General features: G+C 37.3%; 1 protein-coding gene across 1 annotated transcript in view; it reads right to left on the minus strand.

Moving 5' to 3' along the window:
• Positions 1 to 21541, minus strand: part of Slc25a21 (solute carrier family 25 member 21) — a 466934-nt gene that overhangs the window by 384243 nt on the left and 61150 nt on the right. The window lies entirely within an intron of this gene.

Genomic DNA, 21541 nt, shown 5'->3' on the forward strand with positions numbered 1-21541 from the left:
GAGGTTTAGTTCTACTCCCTCTATGAACCTGCAGAGCTTTAATCAGCACCCACATACTGATTGGTCTTCTTCCCTTTGTTTCAGTCTTCCTTCCATATCTTCTGAGTTCCAGAACTACTTGTCTGTCTAATGAATGACACTTTCTTGGTAGATAAAGCATCATGTTCAGAGGTAAACTCTGTCCTTCCCTGCCTTGAACCCAACTCCAAGCTTTCTCCCTGAGCTCCTTAACTGCTCTATCCATGAGGCTGAAATAATTAATCCAAAATCACTTTGATTCCTCTGTCTTGTCTAACCAATGACTTCTCCTGTTCATCTTCTTCCTCAGTATTACTTTCATATGTGTGTGTCTCCATTTCTACTTACCTCCTCATTCATGGTTATTTCCGACAAAGTTTACTGAAACAGCACCTTGACTAGTCTCATTGTCATCCGCCTCTCTCCAATTTGATCCATTTTCCTTTCATACACTTAGAGCTCTCCTAACTGGAGTGATCCTCAAATATTAGCCATGTGACAGTCCAACGTCAACCCTTCAGTAATTTTTCCTTAGCCTTATAATAAATGCCAGCTGTCTGACTGTGACATTCACTTTCCAACTATACTACTTCTCTAGACCTGTAGATGTCCCACACATCAATACTTCTTCAGTCCTTAGAAAATATCAAATAATTCACCCAGAACTTTCTTTTCTTATTGCCTATCTTCAGTGCAATGATCCATTTTACAATGATGTAAATACTTTTCATCCTTCCCCAGGATTCCTGTATTGAAACCTACCCATGAAGGGGATGGCACTGGGACATGGTAGGGGCTGGGAGGGCAGCACTCAGGAGCTTCTTATGTCAGAGAAAGAAAGCCTTCATGAATGGGATTAGTGACTTTATATAAGATCCCAGAGAACTATCTAGTCTCTACAAGCATGTGAAGATAAGTGAGAAGGAACCAGCTACAAGCCAGATAATACAACATCCCTAGAAAAAAGTCTTCCAGGGCCCTAGTCTTCAATTTCCTAAAGTATAGAAAATAAATTTTTATGTATTTAACGTATCCAGTCTATGGCATTTCTTTATAGAAGCCAAACTGAAGAAAAGAAAAAGATACTCATATTTTCATTTACCTTAAAGTTAATCAAGTCTCCATATATCCTTGCAATTGTGCTTTTAGTGGTATCAAACATCATACATTCTTGTAAACTGTTTGGTGTTTCCTGCTATGTGTTCTTACCTTAAGAGTAGGGACCATGTTAGTCTTATTGACCTGTATTCCACCTGGGATTAGTATTTAATAACTACTAATTAAACAAGTAAATGACTTTGTTAATCATTCCATTCTTCTCCAACACAATAGGCCACATGATCTGTAGTATAACTATCAATAATTGAATTCCCCAACACAGATGCAACACAGACAGAAACTGAGTCTGAGCATGCCAAAGCATCTCACTCAATTTCTAAGCCTCATCAGTCCCCAATCTTGTAAGTTAATAGGAAGGTAGCAAGATCAGTTTCCATGTTCAATAAGAAACTTGTTTTTGAGGGCATAGCTAAAAGGTTAGGCAATGATATGGTTATGTACTCTCTCTGCCTGTTTATTCATGATCTTATCACTGAGTTTCTAGACATGGAGGAGGACATTAAAAGTGCTATACAGCTGTAAGAATATTTTGCCATTTCTTGATTCCCATTCTGAAAATGTTTTTTACTACTGACACTGACAAGGTTAGCAACTGAAAGGCTTTATAAACTCTTCAAAACTTGATTTGGAAACATGAGAAAAAGTTTTAAGGTGCCCTATTATAACTCATTTAATTCTTGAGAGTGTCTCCTTTGCTGGCCAATGTGATGATACACAGGGTCTCTTGAAATGTCTGTAGCTATCGGAAGATACAATAATACTGAAAACTCATGGAAGATGACTTAGCTGTGCTAAAACTTGAGTCTTATATAATCCAACAAACCTATCATACCACCTGTGGTAGGTTCACTGTGTAACTAGCATTCCATCCCTTTTCCATGTGGTGGTTAGTGCTGGCAACTTGGCACAACTTAGACTAACCTAGGAAGAAAATCTCAATGAGGGAACATGATGGATCACTTTTGCCCATGAGGAGAAGCTATTGATTGGTAATTGGCATGGGTGACATCATTCTCTTAGTGGGAGATGCTGGACTACTTGGACTGTGGGCATTGGACAAGCTGAGCATCAACAACCATGCATGCCACCCTTTACCTGTGCTCCTGACTGTCTATGTGAGGTGACAAGCTGCTTTGAGGTCCTGTATTCTTCATTTCCCTGCAATAATGGACTATATAACTTGGTACTATAAGCTACAATAAATCCTTCCTCCCTAACGATGCTTTGTTAGCCTTTTTAAAATCACAGCAACAGAAATAAAACCAGAACACCATGTTTTGCTCCTTGTTTCTGTTGAATATCTAGACAGCCTCTGTCTCCCAAGACTACATCAAATACCAGTTTATATTAATTTATGCTTAAAGCCCACTAGTACTGAGGGAGAGGCTATGTTATTAAGCCAAAAAGCCTTGTAAGTAGATTTGTTCTGTTAGTATTCATTTAAAGCGATAAAATACAGTAATAATTAGTAATTACATCATTGTCAGTGTTTAATTCCACTCCAGCAACTGAAGCTTATGATGAAGAGAAGAGTCATGGAATGAATTAGGTCCACCATGAATAAACAAAGGCTCGGGAAGAATTATCACATTCAATTATGACACCAGAGTCTCTCAAGTACATAGGATGTCTTAATAACATGCTAGGAAACCACAAAATGTGGCTCTGTCATGTTTCTGAACCACCACATACAGATGGCCTCTTGCTCACTATGATTTTACTCACAGTTGTTTAACTTCATGATGATGCAAATGCAATGCAACCTCAGCAGAAATTATTCTTTGAACTTTGCATCTTTATTTATTCCCAGTTAACATATTACCTTTCAATCCTGAGCAGCAGCAATGAGGCCCCCCAGACCCTGGCAGCCATCCTATTACTTAGTTAGCAACCATACATGTGTTGTGGTACCAGGCTAGTTTACTAGAATACAATTTTTATTTAGATAATTTCGACTTGCTATGATAATTCAAGAAGCATCAATAGAATCTAACCTATAGACTCATTTTTTTTTTTTTACAAGAAGAGTAGTGAAAAAGGAAGGGGGATTTGTTTAAAGAGTGAGATCAGAAACTTGGTTTCACATATATCTATCTTTATCTTCCTAAAACATTAGTTATCAGAAATTAAAATTGAGTGATTCTATTCACACTGGATTAGTTAAAATATACTAATCTCCTAGTAGACTAGCAAGCAGCCATTTCAAAAATGTTAGTTCCCTTCCCCATTTTCAGATACCTACTTTACCATATGGAAATGAGGTAGTCACTGAGCAAAATAAAAATCAATTATATCTGACACAATCCAACCTCATTCTGTACATTTCCTTGTTGTAGTTTAGTCTATTATTATTCCCATGGAATCAATAAGAGTTTTTCCCTAAAAGTGTTGACTTAGTAATAATAAAAGGCATTTTGTAAACTTGAATTCAACACAGATACAATGTACCACAGAGAACTAAATAAAACAAATTTAAAAGTAGATATATGTCTATACATTTATCACCTCTCTTAGTTGAACATTACTTTGTGTCTTTTTACAATCATATATATATGATTGTATATCATACCAATATAACACACATACACACATATGGCAAGAGTTTGTATCCTATTTTTATATTTTTGTTTTTTCCAGACGGAGTTTCTCCATGCAACAGTCCTGGCTGTTTTAGAACTCATGTTGTAGACCAAGCTGGCCTACAACTCACTGAGATCCACCTGCCTCTGCCTCCCAAGGGCTGGGATTAAAGGTGTGTACCACCACTGCCTGGCTTTATATCCCATTTTTTGAAATGAGGCAAAGACCAAATGTGAAAAAATACAATAGAACTATCTTTTCCATGGTTTTTATTGGATGCTGAAACCAAGGATAGCACCAAATTCTTCATATATCACAATAAATAACATGTAGGCAATAATAAATAATACAAATAACGTAATAGTAATATAAGCAAACAATGAACACATTTTAATAAAAGTTATATAAAGGTTATCTCTTCCTAGAAACCATCAATCAAGACAAACAATAATATTTTGAGAATGTAGCTGATCTCACATAGCTGAAACTGTAGAAAGCAAAAGTGTAAATGAAGTAGGAATGGCTATATTTAGCTTGTCTAAGATTATATAGTTAGTAATAGAAAATCAAGCCACCTTTGACGGAAACCCAGTGCTACCCATGTCTCCACAGACTGGCAGTATTAACCACTCCTGGGAACTTGTCAGAAATGAAGAACCTACCGAATCTTGATTTGGGGGAGTAGAAGCCAGAGCAGCACAAAACTATGTTCTATCAAGCCCTCCATATGATTCTCCCATCATGCTAAAGTTTGAAAACCTCTGCTCTAAGCCATTACATGGCACCTCCAACTCTCTCTCAACTCATATTTGACTAATGGCATTGTCATTTATATTGCTTCCTTGTTAAACACAACTGTTGAAGCCTCATCAATGTTGTCTTTATTGATTAATTCCATATACTTTAAACACTGAGTCCCATCCTTTGAGATGATTATTGATCCTAATATTCTGGAATTGTGCAATAAACCTGTGATGACAAAGGAATCATTAATAGTTGTTTACGTCACTCAGAAGTGCTACCAGATAGACTATGGAGCATATAGTTGGTCTGGCTCTTACACTGTGGTTGCCAGACTTTCCAACATTATTCCAAGCTATATGTTTTATTTGTGCTCAATGTTTAAAACAAGAAAGTCATAGAAAACAGACTAAACAAAACTGTCTTCAAAAGAATCTAAGGTGTAGGAATCTCAAATAGCCAAAAAATACTTAAAGAAATGTCAAACATTTTTAGCCATCAGGCAAATGTAAATCAAAATGACTTTAAAATTCTATCTTACACCTGTCAGAATGGCTAAGATCAAAATCAAAAGTGATAGCTCACGCTAGAAAAAATGTGGAGCAAAAGGAACACTCCTCCACTACTGGTCAGAGTGCAAACTTGTACATCCACTTTAGAAATCAATATGGCATTTTCTCAGAAAATTAGGAATCTATCTATCTCAAGACCCAGCTATACATCCCTTAGACATATACCCAAAGGACTCTCCCTCCTATCACAAGGACATTTGCTAGACTTTATTCATAATAGCCAGGAACTGAAAATAACCTAAATGTCTCTCAACAAAGAATTAGTAAAGAAAATGAGGTATATTTACACAGTGGGGTTTTACTCAACTGTTAAACAACGACATCATGAAATTTGCAAGAAACTAGAAAAAAAATCATCCTGAATGAGGTAATCCAGACTCAGAAATACAAACATGGTATATACTCAGTTATAAGTAGATATTAGCTGTACAGTAAAAGACAGTCATGAAATGGTCCACAGACTCAGAGAGAGAGTAAGCAATTTAAGGGGTGGGGTTGCAAAAATATCCCTGGGAAGGAAAAATAGACTAGGTTTTGCTGGTGGACTGGGAGCAAGCAGGATTGGAAACAGGCAGGATCAATGGGAGGGAGAAAGGGAGGAAGAAAACACTGGGAGAAAAGGCTGGAATTAAGGGTGTGGCATTCAGGGGCAAAGTGGAAACATAGTGCAATGGAAGCCCCATGGAATCTACAAGAGTAACCCTACCTAGTAAAGACTCCTAGTAAAGGGGAACAAGGAACCTGAACTGTCTATCTTTACAACCATGCAAGGCTTCAAGTGGAAGGATTGGGATAGCAACCCAGCCTCAAAACCTTCAACCTGCAGTTTGTCTTGCCTGCAGATAGTTCTGGGACTGAAGCCTAGCATACTCATCAAAGAGACCAGAGAGGCTTCATCTAGGGGAAACTGTATTTTGTGTGTAATATGTGGGAGAATAATAAAAATAAAAGAAAATGCAAACCAAAATCACAATAAACTATCACTTCATACACATTAGGATAAATAGAATCTTAAAAGTTATATAATACCTATTGGCCAGGGTACAGAGAAGTGTGATCTTCATACCCTGCTGTGTGAAACATACATTGATGCAAACATTTTGGAAAGCAGCCTGGATGTTTCTGAAGTATTAAACACAGAGCTGACACATAATGCAGTAATCTTATCCTTAGGAATTACCCAAAAGTTCAACATACATCCCCAAAAAAGCGTTACATGTCAGTGTTCATGGTAGCCCAAACTGAAAACAAAAAATCAGCTGTCCATAATTAATGGATGGATGAGTAAAATACAGCATTTTCACATAATAGAAGATTATTGAGCAAGAACAAGAAAATATACTGATGGAGGTAACTCAGACCCAGAGAGATAAATATCTCTTATATGTAAATCCTAGCTTCAAACACTTAGATATGAGACTGTAACATGAAGTAACTGCAGATACCAGGAAAGTAAAGAGGATCTCAGTGAGGGAAACAAGGCTAGAGAAGGGAATGACAGAACACAGGCACTTAGAAGGGGAAAATGAGAAAAACTTGGGAAAGGAACTTACATGGAGAGGGGAGGCAACACAGAAAGAGAGAGAGCAATAAATAATAACTCTAAGGATGTTGAAAATCCACAGAAAAATATGTTTGCTTGCAATTGTGTGTGTGTGTGCGTGCGAGTGTATGCAAATTCATTTCATATATATATAATTTTTATTTAAATTAGAAACAAACTTGTTTTACAAATCAATTCCAGTTTCCTCTCCCTCCCATCCGCCCCTGTTCCCCCCACCAACCCATATCCCATCCCTTTTTTGCTCCCTAGGGAGGGTGAGGCCTTCCATGGAGGATCTTCAAAGTCTTTCGGATCATTTGGATCAGGTCAGAACCAGTTTCAAACGGTCAGAACCTGTCTGAACAAGTTTCAACCGGTTTGAACTGGTCATAACCGGATCGAACCAGCTTCAACCAGTCAGAACCAGTTTTAACCAGATCGAACAGGTCTGAACCAGTCAGAACCGGTTTGAACAAGATCGATCAGGTTTGAACCTGTAAAAAACAGCTTCAACTGGCCAGAACCGATTTGAACCGCTCATAATCAGATCGAACTGGTTTGAACTGGCCAGGACCGGTTTAAACAGGTAGAACTAGTTTGAACAGATCATAACTGATTGAAACAGGAGCAATCCGGTTTGAACCAGTCAGACTAGTTTCGACCAGTTCAAACCAGATTGATCTGGTCTAAACAGGTTAGAACCGGTTTCAACTGGGTTGAACTAGCCAGAACCGGTTTCAACTGGTTTGAACTGGTCAGAAACTGTTTGAACTGATCTGAACCGGATCGATCCGGTTTGATACGGTCAGAACTAACCGGACTGAACAGGCCTGAACCGATCACAACCGGTTTGAACCGGATAGAACCGGTTTCAACTGGCCAGAACCGGTCATAATCGGATCTAACCGGTTTGAACTGGCCAGAACCATTTTTAACTTGGTCGAACCATTTGGAACCGATTGAAGCCGGTTGACCCTGTTTGAACCGGATCAAACCGGCTTGAAATGGTCAGAACTGGTCTGAACTTGTCAGAACCAGCTGAAATGGATAGAACCATTTTGAACTTGTCAGAACCAGTTTGAACCATTCAGTACCAGTTTCAACTGGTTTGAAACGGTCAGAACCAATTTTAACGGGTTTGAAAAGGTTGGATCAGGTTTGAACTGGTCAGCACCAATCAAAACCCGTTTAAACCGAATCGATCCTGTTTGAACTGGTCAGAATTGGTTTCAACCAGATCGAACTTGTTTGAACTGGTCAGAATCATCATTAATGGGGTAATGTCACAAGGAAGCACCCTTAGATGAAGAGCTGTAGACAATGACTATTGAAAGAGAAAATCAATCACTCTGCTCCAGGGATGAATCCCCTGATGGATGATTCAATCACAAGCAGTAAACCCTAAGTACATATGCATACATGCAATATTAAATGAATTCAGCAGGGTGTTTTTATAAAGTTGTGTGGGTGTGTGATGATAAAGGATGGGAGGGTGGAAGGAGAGAGGAAAATAAATATAGTACTCATGTATACAGTTCTCAAAAATAAAATATTCATGAAAAACAATGAAAAGGGTATTTTGATATAGGGGGTCATTTGTGGTTTAGGGAGAAATATATTGCCAGGGAAACTACCAGGAATCCACAAGGATGACCCCAGTTAAGACTCCTAGCAATAGGGGACAGGGTGTCCCAACTGGCCTTCTTCTCTAATCAAATTGGTGACTACCCTAATTGTAATCACAGAATCTTTTCCCAGTAACTGACAGAAGCAGACGTAGAGATCCACAGCCCAGGACTGGGCTGAGCTCCAGAAGTCCAGTTGAAGAGAGGAAGAAGGGATTATATGAGAAAGGTGGGTCAAGATCATGACAGAGAAACCGACAGAGACACCTGGCATGAGTATGAGAGCTCACAGACTATGAACTGACAGCCAGGGAAACAGTATGGGACTGACCTAGACCTTCTGCATGTGGGTGACAGTTGTGTGGCTTTGTCTATCTGTCCCCACAGATAGTCCCTAGTAGTGCAGCCAGGATCTGTCCCTGGTGATGATCTGATTTTTTGGAAACCTTTCCCTATGGTAGGATGCCTCATTCAGCTAGAAGCAGCAGGGAGGAGCTTGGTCCAGCCTCAACTTAATGTGTCATGCTTTGTTGACTCCCATGAGAGGCCTTACTCTTTCTGAGGTGTGGATGGGGGGATTGAAGGAGAGGAGGGAGGGGAAACTGAGGCTGGTATATAAAATAAATTATATATAAAAAACAAAGTATTGATATATATGGCAACATAAGTGAATCTGAAGACATATTAGGAAAAGGAGCCAATCACATATGACTACATACTGCATGATTTTACTTAGGTGAAATGTTGAAAATATGTGGAAAGCTCATGAAGACCTGAGAAAATGTGTACTATTTACAGGATCACATCCATAACAAGAACCCTAATATTTCATACACATGGGAACAGAAAAATCCATAAATATGTTCTATATATGTATCCTTACACCCACACATAAGTGATAAAGTCCTTACCCTTCATCAAAGAAACCTCTCTTTGTAACAGATTAATACAATTACAAAAATCCCACAACTGACCAAAATGTAGAGTTGTGGAGCCTAGTCCCCTCTGATACATCTACAACACAACTCCTACATCCAAGATTTAGGGATGATTGCAAATAGGGGGCAATAAAACTGTAAAACCAAGAGTATCAGAGAATTTGACATGAGATTATATCTCCTAGGATTGTCAGAAGCTACACACATAAAGTCTCACTGCCTAAATAAGAGCTCAACAAGGACTACAACAATATACACATTAACATAGATGGGAGAAATTTCACAAGACTTCAGCCCTGGATGAAGAACTACAGATAGCTAAGGAATGCTAAGAACAGGAGAAAAAGTCTTCCCCCAAATTAAGAGCACATAAACTGGTTATCAGTCCTGAAAACATATATTTGTACAAGTAACATTACACAGAATGAACGTGTTGTATTTATGTATTTAAAAATATACATGCTTATACAAATACTTAAATAACAACTAATTTAAAGTAGAGGCCATGAATTTGAAGGACAGCAATGAGTATTTGGAAGGGCTTGGAGGAAGAAAATGGAAGGGAGAATAATAGACAGCACTCTTGGTACAATTTCTTTCCAAACACCTGCTATCTGTAAGTATTTCTCAATAATTTTTCCCTATTGTTGACATTAGCACACTGCAGAGAGAGGGAGTTGTCTTATCTAAAGAAATAATTGAAAAAGATTTTAAAAGTCATAAAAAAATAAAAACACCTCGAATTCCTTAGTCCCTGCAAAGAGACTATAGGTTTAAGTTCTGTGATATTGAAACTCTTTAATTAGCTAAGTAGAGCAAACTTCCATATTTTCCATCTCTTCATCATTTCTCCAATCTCTCTTAAATGATTCCTTGTAAAATTTTCCTAATAAGCCATTTTCCAAAATCCTTTCCTTTAGAGGTATACACTGTTTTCTTTCAAAAATATAAATCATTTCCTACACATCAACTAAGGTAATTAATATAACTCAAATTATACACTTCCCTTTTTTAAAATTCTTACAGTGGCTTCTCCTTGCTTATAAGAAAAGTCCTTTTTATAAGTAATTGTCCACATTTCCACAGAAATACATGATGTTTCCAATACTAACCTCAAGGCAATAAAATGGGGCAAATGTCATCATTATGTCTGTCACATTTCCATCTTTGAATGACTTCTCTCTCCAAAGTTCACACTCTGATCTCTATATGCATGGATATCTATGTTCATTCCACTCTCAATTCTTATACCATCTTTCTGCATCACCTTCATACCCCCTGATTTTCTAGGAGAACATCACATTCATTGAGATATGTGACCATTATTGTCTATGACCTTCCTATATGCACAGATGCATATAAATTAATACAGCAGCATTGTCTGATTATTTGATTCTCCTCCTACTTTGTCATGATGCTAAATCCATAATTATTAAAAACAAATTAATAAAGGTATAAATAAAATGTTTATTTTTTAATACAGTATCTGGGCTTTTGTTACTGATATTTTTATTACAATGTGATAAGCTCATCGATTCTCTTCCTTATCTTTATCAGAGTACCTCTTGTAGGGACATGCATTATGTTAGAAATTGAAGATGTTAAAATAATCAAACCCACTTTTTCTAGGAGTTTAAGTCCATATATATATATATATATATATATATATATATATATATATATGACACTTTATACCTTTATACCTTCTCATTATCTTTATGAGCTACAACTGACTCAAGTTATAAGGTCTCTCTCTCAAAGTTAGCAAGACAAAAACAAAAACCCCACATGGATTTCCTACAGTTAATGAAGCCTAGATTATCTCCAAACACATTATTTGAGTGTGGTGATAAAAACCAGTCTTCCTTATTGAACCTAATACTGCTGGTTTCTAAATACTTTTGGAAATTTGAAAAATATTAGAAACTGCTTCTTGAAATGTAGTTCTTTTTAATTATTGCTGCCTCTTAACCTTTTCCAAATAATAGGTTTTAAACAAGTAATGTCTCTGTTATGATATGATCAGTATCAGAGCTGTTGAGTAAATGGTAATGTTACCATAGGTCAGTCATATCCCTTTCACATAGTATAAATTTGACCACACAGCAGAGCAATAGCTCTCTTGTTAGTTGTATGTTAAAATATGAAATTAAGATGAAATATTTGATGCATGTATAGGTATGCTAACATAATACTCATGCTATAAAAAGCCTTTTAACATTATAATATTGGCTTTGTTACTTTTATATTACTATGACAAAATCCCATAACCAAGGCAACTTATAAAAGAAAGCATTTAATTTTGGGCTCAGGGTTCCTGGGGGTTAGAGTCCATAACCATCATAGCAGGGGGTACAGCAACAGGCAGACAGGCATGACACTACAGCAATAGCTGAGATCTTACAATTGATCCACAAATATAAAACATAGAGAGCTAACTGGGAACGGCATGGACCTCTTAAAATTCAAAGCCCACCCTCATGAAATGCTTCCTCCAACAAGGCCACACCCCATATCTTTCTCAAACAGTTCTGCCAAGTATTCAAATATATGAGCCTATGGGGACCATTTTCACTGAAACCACCACAGTAATATTCTCTTGAAAACCATTCTTGAGTTTTTTGAATAGTACATTTAGGGATTTTTAGATGTTTGTGTATGAATCCTTAACTATTTAACCAAACTAAAGTCTGTATTGAATAGCCTTGGAAACAGATGATCGATGTGTAAATTCAAATCTCCAGTTTAGCATAAGATAGTGATATCCAATCTGCCATTCAGTAGTTGTGTGACCCTAGCCAAGTTTTCATCCTCTCTACACATCAGTAGTCATCACCTTCAAACTATGGTCATTGATATTTCCCATACCAAGTAATTTTGATGGTAACTGAGGCAGAAGCCCTTGCTTGCTACATAGTATAGTATTAAAAAGTATTCGTCATTGGTTTATGTTTGAAGGAAAGTAACTTGAATTTGAAGTCTTGGTTAGCAATATTGCAACAATTAAATTTTTTAAATGCAAATACACACTCTAATATAAAAGCAGAAAAAGACTATTCTAGTTGATGCTTTGTATGTATGGTTATATTGACCTTCATAGAAAATGTAGTAACTTTATTAAAGAAAAATTTTTCTCATGGCCTGTGTGTGTGTGTGTGTGTGTGTGTGTGTGTGTGTGTGTGTGTGTGTGTGTGTGTGTGACCTAGAGGGAGAAAAGGGCTCATGACACTTCTGGTATGTTTAGGTTAGATTCTTAAACAGTAACGTATTTCTTCCTCAAACTGCTTTTAAAGGCTCTTTTGATGAATGCCAACTTCTTAAGTAAAATAAGTTCTGATCTATGAATTCATTCTTTAATTCAGGAAGAACTTTGAATATATTATTGAGTATCCTAGACCAAATGAGAAGCCAATTACTTAAATTTTTCTATTATCTGAATAAAATACGAATGCATAAATTTCATCACTATACTTAGAAGTTTTCTTCAATAGCGAGGAAGTAAAACATTTTTCTGCTAAATCAATTTCATTTAGAGAATAACGAACTTTTGGATTTTTTGTGGCCTGACACCATTTGAGTTCCATTTTGTCTTTCCTTTGTGAAGGTTAGTCCAGTGACCCAGGACCATTCTGAGGAAACAGCCTATAACATTACTAAAAGGACACATTACTTAACAGTTCTACTACAACCCCATGTAGTAATAATTTTCACAAAAATATGCCTCTTACCTTTTCTTCTTCATTCACTTTAAATGTTTCCTTTGTCATCTATCCTGAGGCTGGAGTGGTATAAGGAATGAGTCTACTTCCAAGGCTACTATCTTACAGAAATACACTTTGTAGACAACCAACTCATCTGCTAGCTTCAATTCAAAAAAGGAACAGCCAAGAGTGAACCTGTAATCTTGGGACAATGCTTACCAACCAAGTTTGCTTTATGTAAAAGCAGATGGTGGTTTAATTTTTAGTAGAGATTGGCTTAAAAATATCCAAAGAAACAAATGGGTTGTCAACTTGTGCCTCTGTAGGCAGTGGATAAAAGGTACTTCATCCCAATCAGAGATCATACTTCATTCTATCCATGTATATATGAAAGAAATATTGTTTTGTTTTTAATTTTCCTAGGCACTATTTTAGGAGTTCCAAAAGAAAAGGGGAAGTAGCACTTTTAACATCGCATCAGCAGTGCTTAGATGATTTTCATATCATGAATTTTAACATACAGTTGGGAAGCAGGTAAAATCACCCAGTGAATAGAAGCACTTCCTAGGTAATCCAGGTAAGCTGAGTTCTATTCACATATTCCACACTGGAAGAAGGAGAAAAATGACTCCCAAAAGTTGCCTTCCTATATCTTATGCACAATGCACAGGCCTGGAGTACCTCTCTCTCTCTCTCTCTCTCTCTCTCTCTCTCTCTCTCTCTCTCTCTCTCTCTCTCTCCCTCTCTCTGTCTCACACACACACACACACACACACACACACACACTCACCAATAAGCATCATCATCTTTAAAATTTCTGTTGAGGAGCTGGAGAGATGGCTCATCAGTTAAGACTACATCCTGCTTTTACAAATGATCTCTTTCAGTTCCCAGCATCTATGTCAAATAGTTCACAACCTTCTGTAATTAAAGCCCCAGGAATATTTGATGCCTTTGACATCCAAGGGAAACTGCACTTACACGTACCTATCCCCTCCAACACACATATTTGAAAATAATAAAAACAAATATTTAAAAATATAATTAATATCATGGCATTAGTTATTTATATGAAATGAAATATATGTAATATATATTTAGATCATATCTTTATATTAAATGATCTTTCACTTTTCTAATTATTTTCTTATATTGTTTCTAATAATCCATAATACATACAAGCTCTAATTTTACATAATTTGATTTGAAACTATTTCTACAATTGTAGGATTTATACTTAAATAAGGAAAAAGGCAACTAATGGTATAAAGATAATTAGAAAGTCATTTTATATTTGTAATTGGTTAGTTAATAGACTGGATAACTAAAAGACTTTTTGAAACTTTTTTTAATACTTACAACTTCTTACTGAATACTTATTTTGTTGCAAATTTTTTGCTGTCAGCCTAAGTCTCCAAGTGGGGAATGGGTTCCTGCCAACACTCTGAAATCAGTTGTTCAAAAATCTTAATTACAAGAAAGTAAACAAAGAGTTGGTTGAAGCAGTGCAAAGTTATAATGAGTTAATGTAACTAAACTCAAGCAAAATCAACTGTCTTCAAAGCCAACAAGCACAGCTCTGACAGTCATCCATCAAACTAAAGGTCTCCTTAATAAATACCAATTATGGGGCATATATCCACAAACGTGGCATATATAGCATAAGTCATAAGATCATTTCCTTTCAAGAAAATTAGTGATCAAGAAAACAGCCAGACAGTGCAAATGACCAGCCCACCCGGTCAGGCTTGCTCCTGACCAGAATTCTAACCAGCATTAGTCACTCATTCTTGCTCCCTGCCTCTATGTGTATGTCTGTGTATGCCTCTCTGTCTTTTTCTGTCTCTTTTTCTCTTCCCTACTTAAAAGTTCAGAACCACACAGAATTTTGTTTGGGGTTATCCAAATTCCTTCACAATTTGTATAGAAGTCTAACATAACTTTTTAAAAGCCATGACATGCCCATAATGTATACAGAGTCTCTGACTTCCGCTCCAAGCGAGGCTTTTTCCTAACTTAATCATACTCAAATTTCACCCCTTTTAAAGATCCTGATTCAAAAATGTTCACTCATTCTCCACAGTCCACAAATTTATACCATCTCTTCCTGTGGTATTTTATGTGCATAAATTAAAAAAGAATGTCTTCCAAAGAGGATTAAAAAATAGGGAAAAAGTCATAAACTTTCTAAATATAGTTCATTTTATTTTACCTCAATATATGTATTCATATAATATATATATATATATATATATATACATACTTATAAAATAATCCATTCATATCCCTTTAAACACAGAGAAGTGTTGTGTCTACTCAGAAGCTACATCCCAGGTTAAGGATTATATCACTATGAAATCCAGCACATAGGGAAGTAAGTAAAGGAAAATTCTTCACAAATCTGCCCCACCAGCAAGGTGCTTCTTATTGTGCAATTCACACAATTATGTGAATCCCCATGTGTTTCTTTTGTCACAATCACCCTGGCCAGGTGTGGAGCTAATCCTCAGACAAATTTCTTTGTGCTGTTTGATATAAGGCAAGGGAAGGAAGATTTCATGCAAGGTGTAGACATCCAGCTTTTCTGTCCAGAAGCCAGAGGCTCATTTTGATGCACACCATTACTTCTTTAAGGAAGTGTTGGGGGAGGGCTTTCAAAATGAAAAGCTATATCCTCCTATGATGACAGAGATAATTAATGAAGTAAATGAAAACATTCATGTTTGATATTTTTATGCAAATGAGTGAGACTAGTCTGTATTAGCCCAGTTGATGTCTTATCTAATTGCCCTTTAAAGTGACACCTTCCATCACACATGCAGGCCTTTGCTAAATTCATTTATTTCCATCTCTCCTGAAATGATGATGAATGGTCTGAGCTCCATTCAATTATTTAAAATGTGCAAAGAAACAGAAACAATGAAACTGGCAAAGGCCTCTACATTCTTAGGAACAATTTGGGCTAATTAACATCAACTTCTCCCCCATTCATCATACCCCTTTAGAAATATAAACAAACGTCAGCTCTAACCTAACAAACAGATCACTGAGCTACTTAACACAAATTATTCTTACATGAAAAGCTCCTTCTCAGGCAATATTCTGCTTCAGGGCATCTGGGGAGCTGAGCTATTAAAATTGAAGACATATGTTGCAGTCAAACTTGGCTCCCAGATTGTAGTGAGGGCTGTTGTGACAGTTCTCAGTCAGCATCCTTGCTGCTGCTGACACAGCCCTAAGATTTGGGGTGAGGGAATCAGACAGAATGATGCTAACAGAGCTCTGCATAATAAAGACACCTTCTCACAAGCCAAAGCCACCCAGCATCAGCTCCTCTGCTCCCCTGTGGCAGCTCAAGGCTTTGCTTTGTTTGGTATGTGACAAAGGACAGGAAGGTAAAAATGTGGTCTGTGACAAAACTGTGGATTTGAACATTTTAATTTTTCACTCCATTCTATGAGGCTGGTGTTTTTAGCACTGAATATTTAGCTGAAGGCTGTAAAAAACTTGCCCTCTCATTTCAGAAAACTAAGAAAGATGTGGCTAGCAGGGATCCATTGGAAAGAAGCAGCTTTTCAATAGTTTGGGTGTGTTCATTCAGATCCTTAAAAACCCCAAAAATCTTACTTTTCAACTAAGGTATCAAGGATTTAGACATGGAATTCTAGGATAAACTAATAATCAAGTTATGTATAAATCCTTGCCTTGACATCGAACCAAACTATTATTTTCTCTGCTGTATAGATGCCATCATGCAGATAGTTAATTATTATGCTTTTCCATAGTTTGAATATTTATAAAGTCATTGCAAACCTTGAATTAGTCCTTACTGAAAATATTTCTCAGAAGAACTGGAAGGTGAGGCTGCTCTGGGCCACAGGTCAAAACTTTTACTAGTCAGTGAGAACATAAACTTATTTTGTGTGTGTGTGTGTGTGTGTGTGTGTGTGTGTGTGTGTGTGTGTGTGTGTGTGATACATAATGTTTTATTAGACAAAGTTTTGCAGTTATTTGAAAACAATTTAAAATGAAGGAAGATTTGCTTTGGCTCACTATTTCAGAGATTTCCAGTCCATGGCCATCTGATTCTGGGCCTGGGGTGAAGCAGAGCATCCTGGGGAAGGCATGTTGAAACAGAGCTGTTTGCTGCATGGTGTCGGCAGCCTCAAAGGATTTCTCTGAGTCAAAGCAAAACATCAAACTCTTTGCTGCCTCAGGTTGCCCTTGGAACACAAACTTATTTTATGTGTCCTCTTTGTAATGAATTGTTAATTCTTTAACGCTGGACTCACAACCATCTGTAGTACTAAAGTGTGTCCTGGAACGAAACCCACTTAATATATGCATTTTCTTGTAATATATGTACATCATAGTCTTGCATTCAGACACTCTTCAGCATTACACTTTGAGGTCATTTTAAGTAGTGAAATCATGCACCAAGTACAAAACCTGAGGGAAATGTGGTATTGAACAGATCTTTAAAAGGATACTTTTCTCAGTTCAAAAACTAAAACAAGAATTCTATGCACTACCCTGTTCCACATCAGACTCTGAACATTGTAAATAACTAAAAAACATCCCAAGTTGTGATTTGGACATTACAAAGACACAAAGACAATGTGGTACAATAAGAACCATGAAATCTCTGGGCAGTGGTGATTCATACCTTTAATCCCAGCACTTGGGAGACAGAGGCAAGCAGATCTCAGTGACTTCCAGGACAGCCTGGTCTACAGAGTGAATTCCAGGACAGCCAGAACTGTTACTCAGGAAATACCTGTCTCAAAAACCTAAAAACTATACAAAACAAAATGCATAAAATCTATGAATATTAGTAGCAACTGTATGTACATTCACAGATACAACTCTCCTCCTCCCACATTTCCTACTGCAGTTCTCTCTGTGCTCTCTCTGAATGTGAACCAATTCTTTACAAGCTACCTGATAAAGTATATGGCCACAGACATGCTCCCTACATTCTGGAAGTTGATACAGGCTTCAAAATGGATTTGTGTATGCCATTCCCTTTGTCACAGTGATTCCTACAAGGACAAGGCTCAGTCTCGGCAAATAACATATCAGAAATTTGATGACTACTTTGGATAAAGTGGTCCTCCAATAGCCATGGACCCTGAGGATCTAGCCTCACAGTGAAGCACTGAGAAAGCCAAACAATGGAAGAGAAAGAAACTGGGCCTTGGTGATGTTGCACAACCAGATAAGGTCTAGTGTTTTCTCCAATCTATTTTTAATCAAGTAGCTAGTAAACTATCTTAATTATTTAAAGCTTGAGTGATTTTTTTTCTTGTACCCAAGAAAACTTAATGTATTTACCCATTGGTTTTCTTCCTGCTCCTAACACAAGCAAGTATATACATGCATTCAGGCATGCACACCCACACACACACACACACACACACACACACACACACACACACACACACGGGGGTGGGGTGGGGGTGATAACTTCATTGAATTATCTTTTGTTCATCTTACACTTTCTTTACTTCCTGGCTGGCATCATGATTTGTATATAGTAGCCATTGATAGATACATTGACTTCATTTAGCAAAATGAAGAACCATTTCTCAGGTTGGCTAGTAAACCATGTACCACACTAATGATAGACTGATTTACCAAGATGACTACTGTCCCATTGCTGCACACTCATGAACACAAAGTTCTCATCATAGTTATCTTAATTAGAAAGTTATTTACTTATCACAATTTCCTTAATTAGTTTCTTACTTTAAAATATATATAAATAAATATAAATAAAATATATATAAATAAAATATATTATATTATATTATATTATATTATATTATATATAAAAGCTAAAATCACCAGTATTTATCCCTAATACACAAATGCACTTTGGGAGTCTAATCCCCATGGAGGGATACTCTCTAAGGCTAGATACACTGGGGAAGGACTAGGTCTTGCCACAAATGGTGTGACAGACTTTGATGATCCCCCATGGGATGCCTCACACTCCCTGAGGAGTAGATGCAGTGTGGGATGGAGGGTTGGTGGGGAAGAGGGAACTGGGATTCACATGTAATATAAGATTGCTTTTAACTTAAATAAAAATTAATTAATTTATAAAAGACTAAAATCTTAATACAACCAATCAAGAACCATCTGTTTTATCATATAAAATTGCAAAGTTAATATGCTTACATCTTACATTTACCTCAAATGTAGAATAATGTAGAATCTTTAAAAAAAAAAAAAATCTCGATTTCCTTCTCTGGATTAGGAAACTGAATAGAATTTGATGTTATTCAACTTTCATTTGTAAATGAAAATTAACATGCTAGCTTTTTAAAATTGTTGCCCAGTCCTTCCTTGCTTCATGAGTGGTTTTAGTAGCCATTACTGTTTGTTCATGCAAAATTACATGATAATAAATTGGAATTGCAATTGCCTAACCTCAGAACAACTGACAAGTAACTAATTACTCCCACAGGTGGCCAACTGCTCTGGCAATTGCCCCACTGCAGACAAAAAATCCATTCCATATAAAAAACAGGCTCTGGCACACACACACACACACACACACACACACACACACACACACACACACAGGGAAGCCTGTCCTGGTAGACCAACCCATTCAGAGTCTGCCAGTATCCTGGACCTGCCTTCACTCACAGGAGCGGGTAAGCTTGGGAAGCTTGGGCCTATTTCCAGCTCATCTTCTGGGCCCTCAGCACATAATAATTAAAACACCACACATACACTATAAAAAAATGATATTAATAGCAGCAAAGGAAAAAGGCCAAGTAACATATAAAGGCAAACCTATCAGAATTATACCTAACTTCTCCATGAAACTCTGAAGGCCAGAAGGTCAAGGATAGATATTCTACCAACACTAACATACCAAGGACACCACCCCAGACTACTATACCCAGCAAAGCTTTCAATCATTATAGATGAAGAAACCAGGATATTCCATGACAAAACCAGATTTAAATAATACGTATCAACTAATCTAGCCATATAGAAGGTCTGGAAGAAAAACTTCAACCCAAGGAAGTTAACTACACCTACAAAAACATAAGCAACAGATAATTCCACTTTACCAACAGCCAAAAGAAAATGGCTGGAAATCCTCACACACCACCACCAACAACAACAAATCCAAAATAAACAATAATTAATAATCAGTAGTCATTAATATCTCTCAATATTAATGGTCTTAACTTGCCTATAAAAAGACACACATTAACAGAATGGATATAAACATAGAATCCATCCTTCTCCTGCATACAAGAAACACACCTCAAATTCAAAGACAGATGTTACATCAGAGTTAAGGGTTGGCCAGAGAATTCCCAGTCAAATGGACCCAAGTTACAAGTGGGTGTAGAAATCCTAACATCTAACAAATCTAACTTCAAACGAAAATCAATCAAAAGAGATGAAGAAGGTCACTTCTTATTCATCACAGCAGAAACACATTAAAATCAAGTCTCAATTCTGAACATCTATGCCCCAAATAAAAAGGCACCCACATTCATTTAAAAACAAAAATACTAAACTAAATTCATTCTTTTTTTTTTTTTGAATTTTTGTTTCAGTGGTATATTAGTCATCTTTGTGTTGTTATGAAAAATGCCTGAGTAAAACCTTTAAATGGAGGAAGATTTGATTTAGCTCATGGTTTCAGACCTGTTGCTTTTGGCCTGTGGCCAAGAAACACACCACAGTGAGAGTACATAGTGGAATGGAACTCTTATTTTGTGGCAGCCTGGAAATATAGAGGAGAGGGCCAAGGAGAAGATATACCCTTAGGGCTGGAGAGGTGGCCCAGTGGTTCAGAGTACTGGCTACTCTTTAAAGGGAATTGGGCTCAATTCCCATCACCCACATAGCTGCTCACAACTGTCTCTTAGCTCCAGTCTCCAGCATCCAGCACCCTCTTCCAGCCGCTGTGGATACCAGGCACACATGTGATTGTTTCACAGACATACATGCATATTAAAAAAGAAAAACCCATACACAAATATACATACACACATGCATCCTTCCTGGGCATGTCCTCAGTAGGCTGCTTCCTCCAACTAGTTCCTACTACAAACCAACCCCCCACAAACCCCGGTTTTTCTTTTACTTTTCTTTTTTATTTATTTATTTTTTATTTCATATGTCAATCCAGATCCCTCTCTCTCCTTCCCTCCCTCCCTCTCTCTTACCCTCTCTGTCCCCTCACATGCACACTGACCAGCCTCCCCTCCCATCCCCCCACCCCAATTCCACATGTAGGGCAATGCCATCCAGGTGGGGTCATGTAAATCTTTCAAGTCATTTGAAGTAGGGACTAAGACTTCTCTCCTGTCTCTAGGTTAAGGCAATATCCCTCCATGGGGGATGTGTCTGCAAGGTCCTTTTGTGCTCCCTTGAGGTCCCTTAGACTGCTCAGTCCTTCTGGCTGAGACCCATATTCAGGAGGGCCTGAGTCAGCCCCATGCTGGATTCCCAGCTGGGGCCCATTACCTTCTCCTTGTTCAGGTCAAGTATCTCTAGTTGTTTCTGCATCCTGGTCTTGTCCTCTCCCTCTGCATCTGGATTCTACTTCGACTCAGTGTTTAGGTATGGGTGTTTGCTTCCGTTTCTAACAGGTACTAGATGAGGGCTCCATGATGGTGGATAAGTTAGTTGTTGATCTCACTATCCTGGAAGGGCATTTATGGTA

Source organism: Phodopus roborovskii, unplaced genomic scaffold (genome assembly GCF_943737965.1).
Source record: "Phodopus roborovskii unplaced genomic scaffold, PHOROB, whole genome shotgun sequence".
NCBI classification, from domain to species: Eukaryota; Metazoa; Chordata; class Mammalia; order Rodentia; family Cricetidae; genus Phodopus; species Phodopus roborovskii.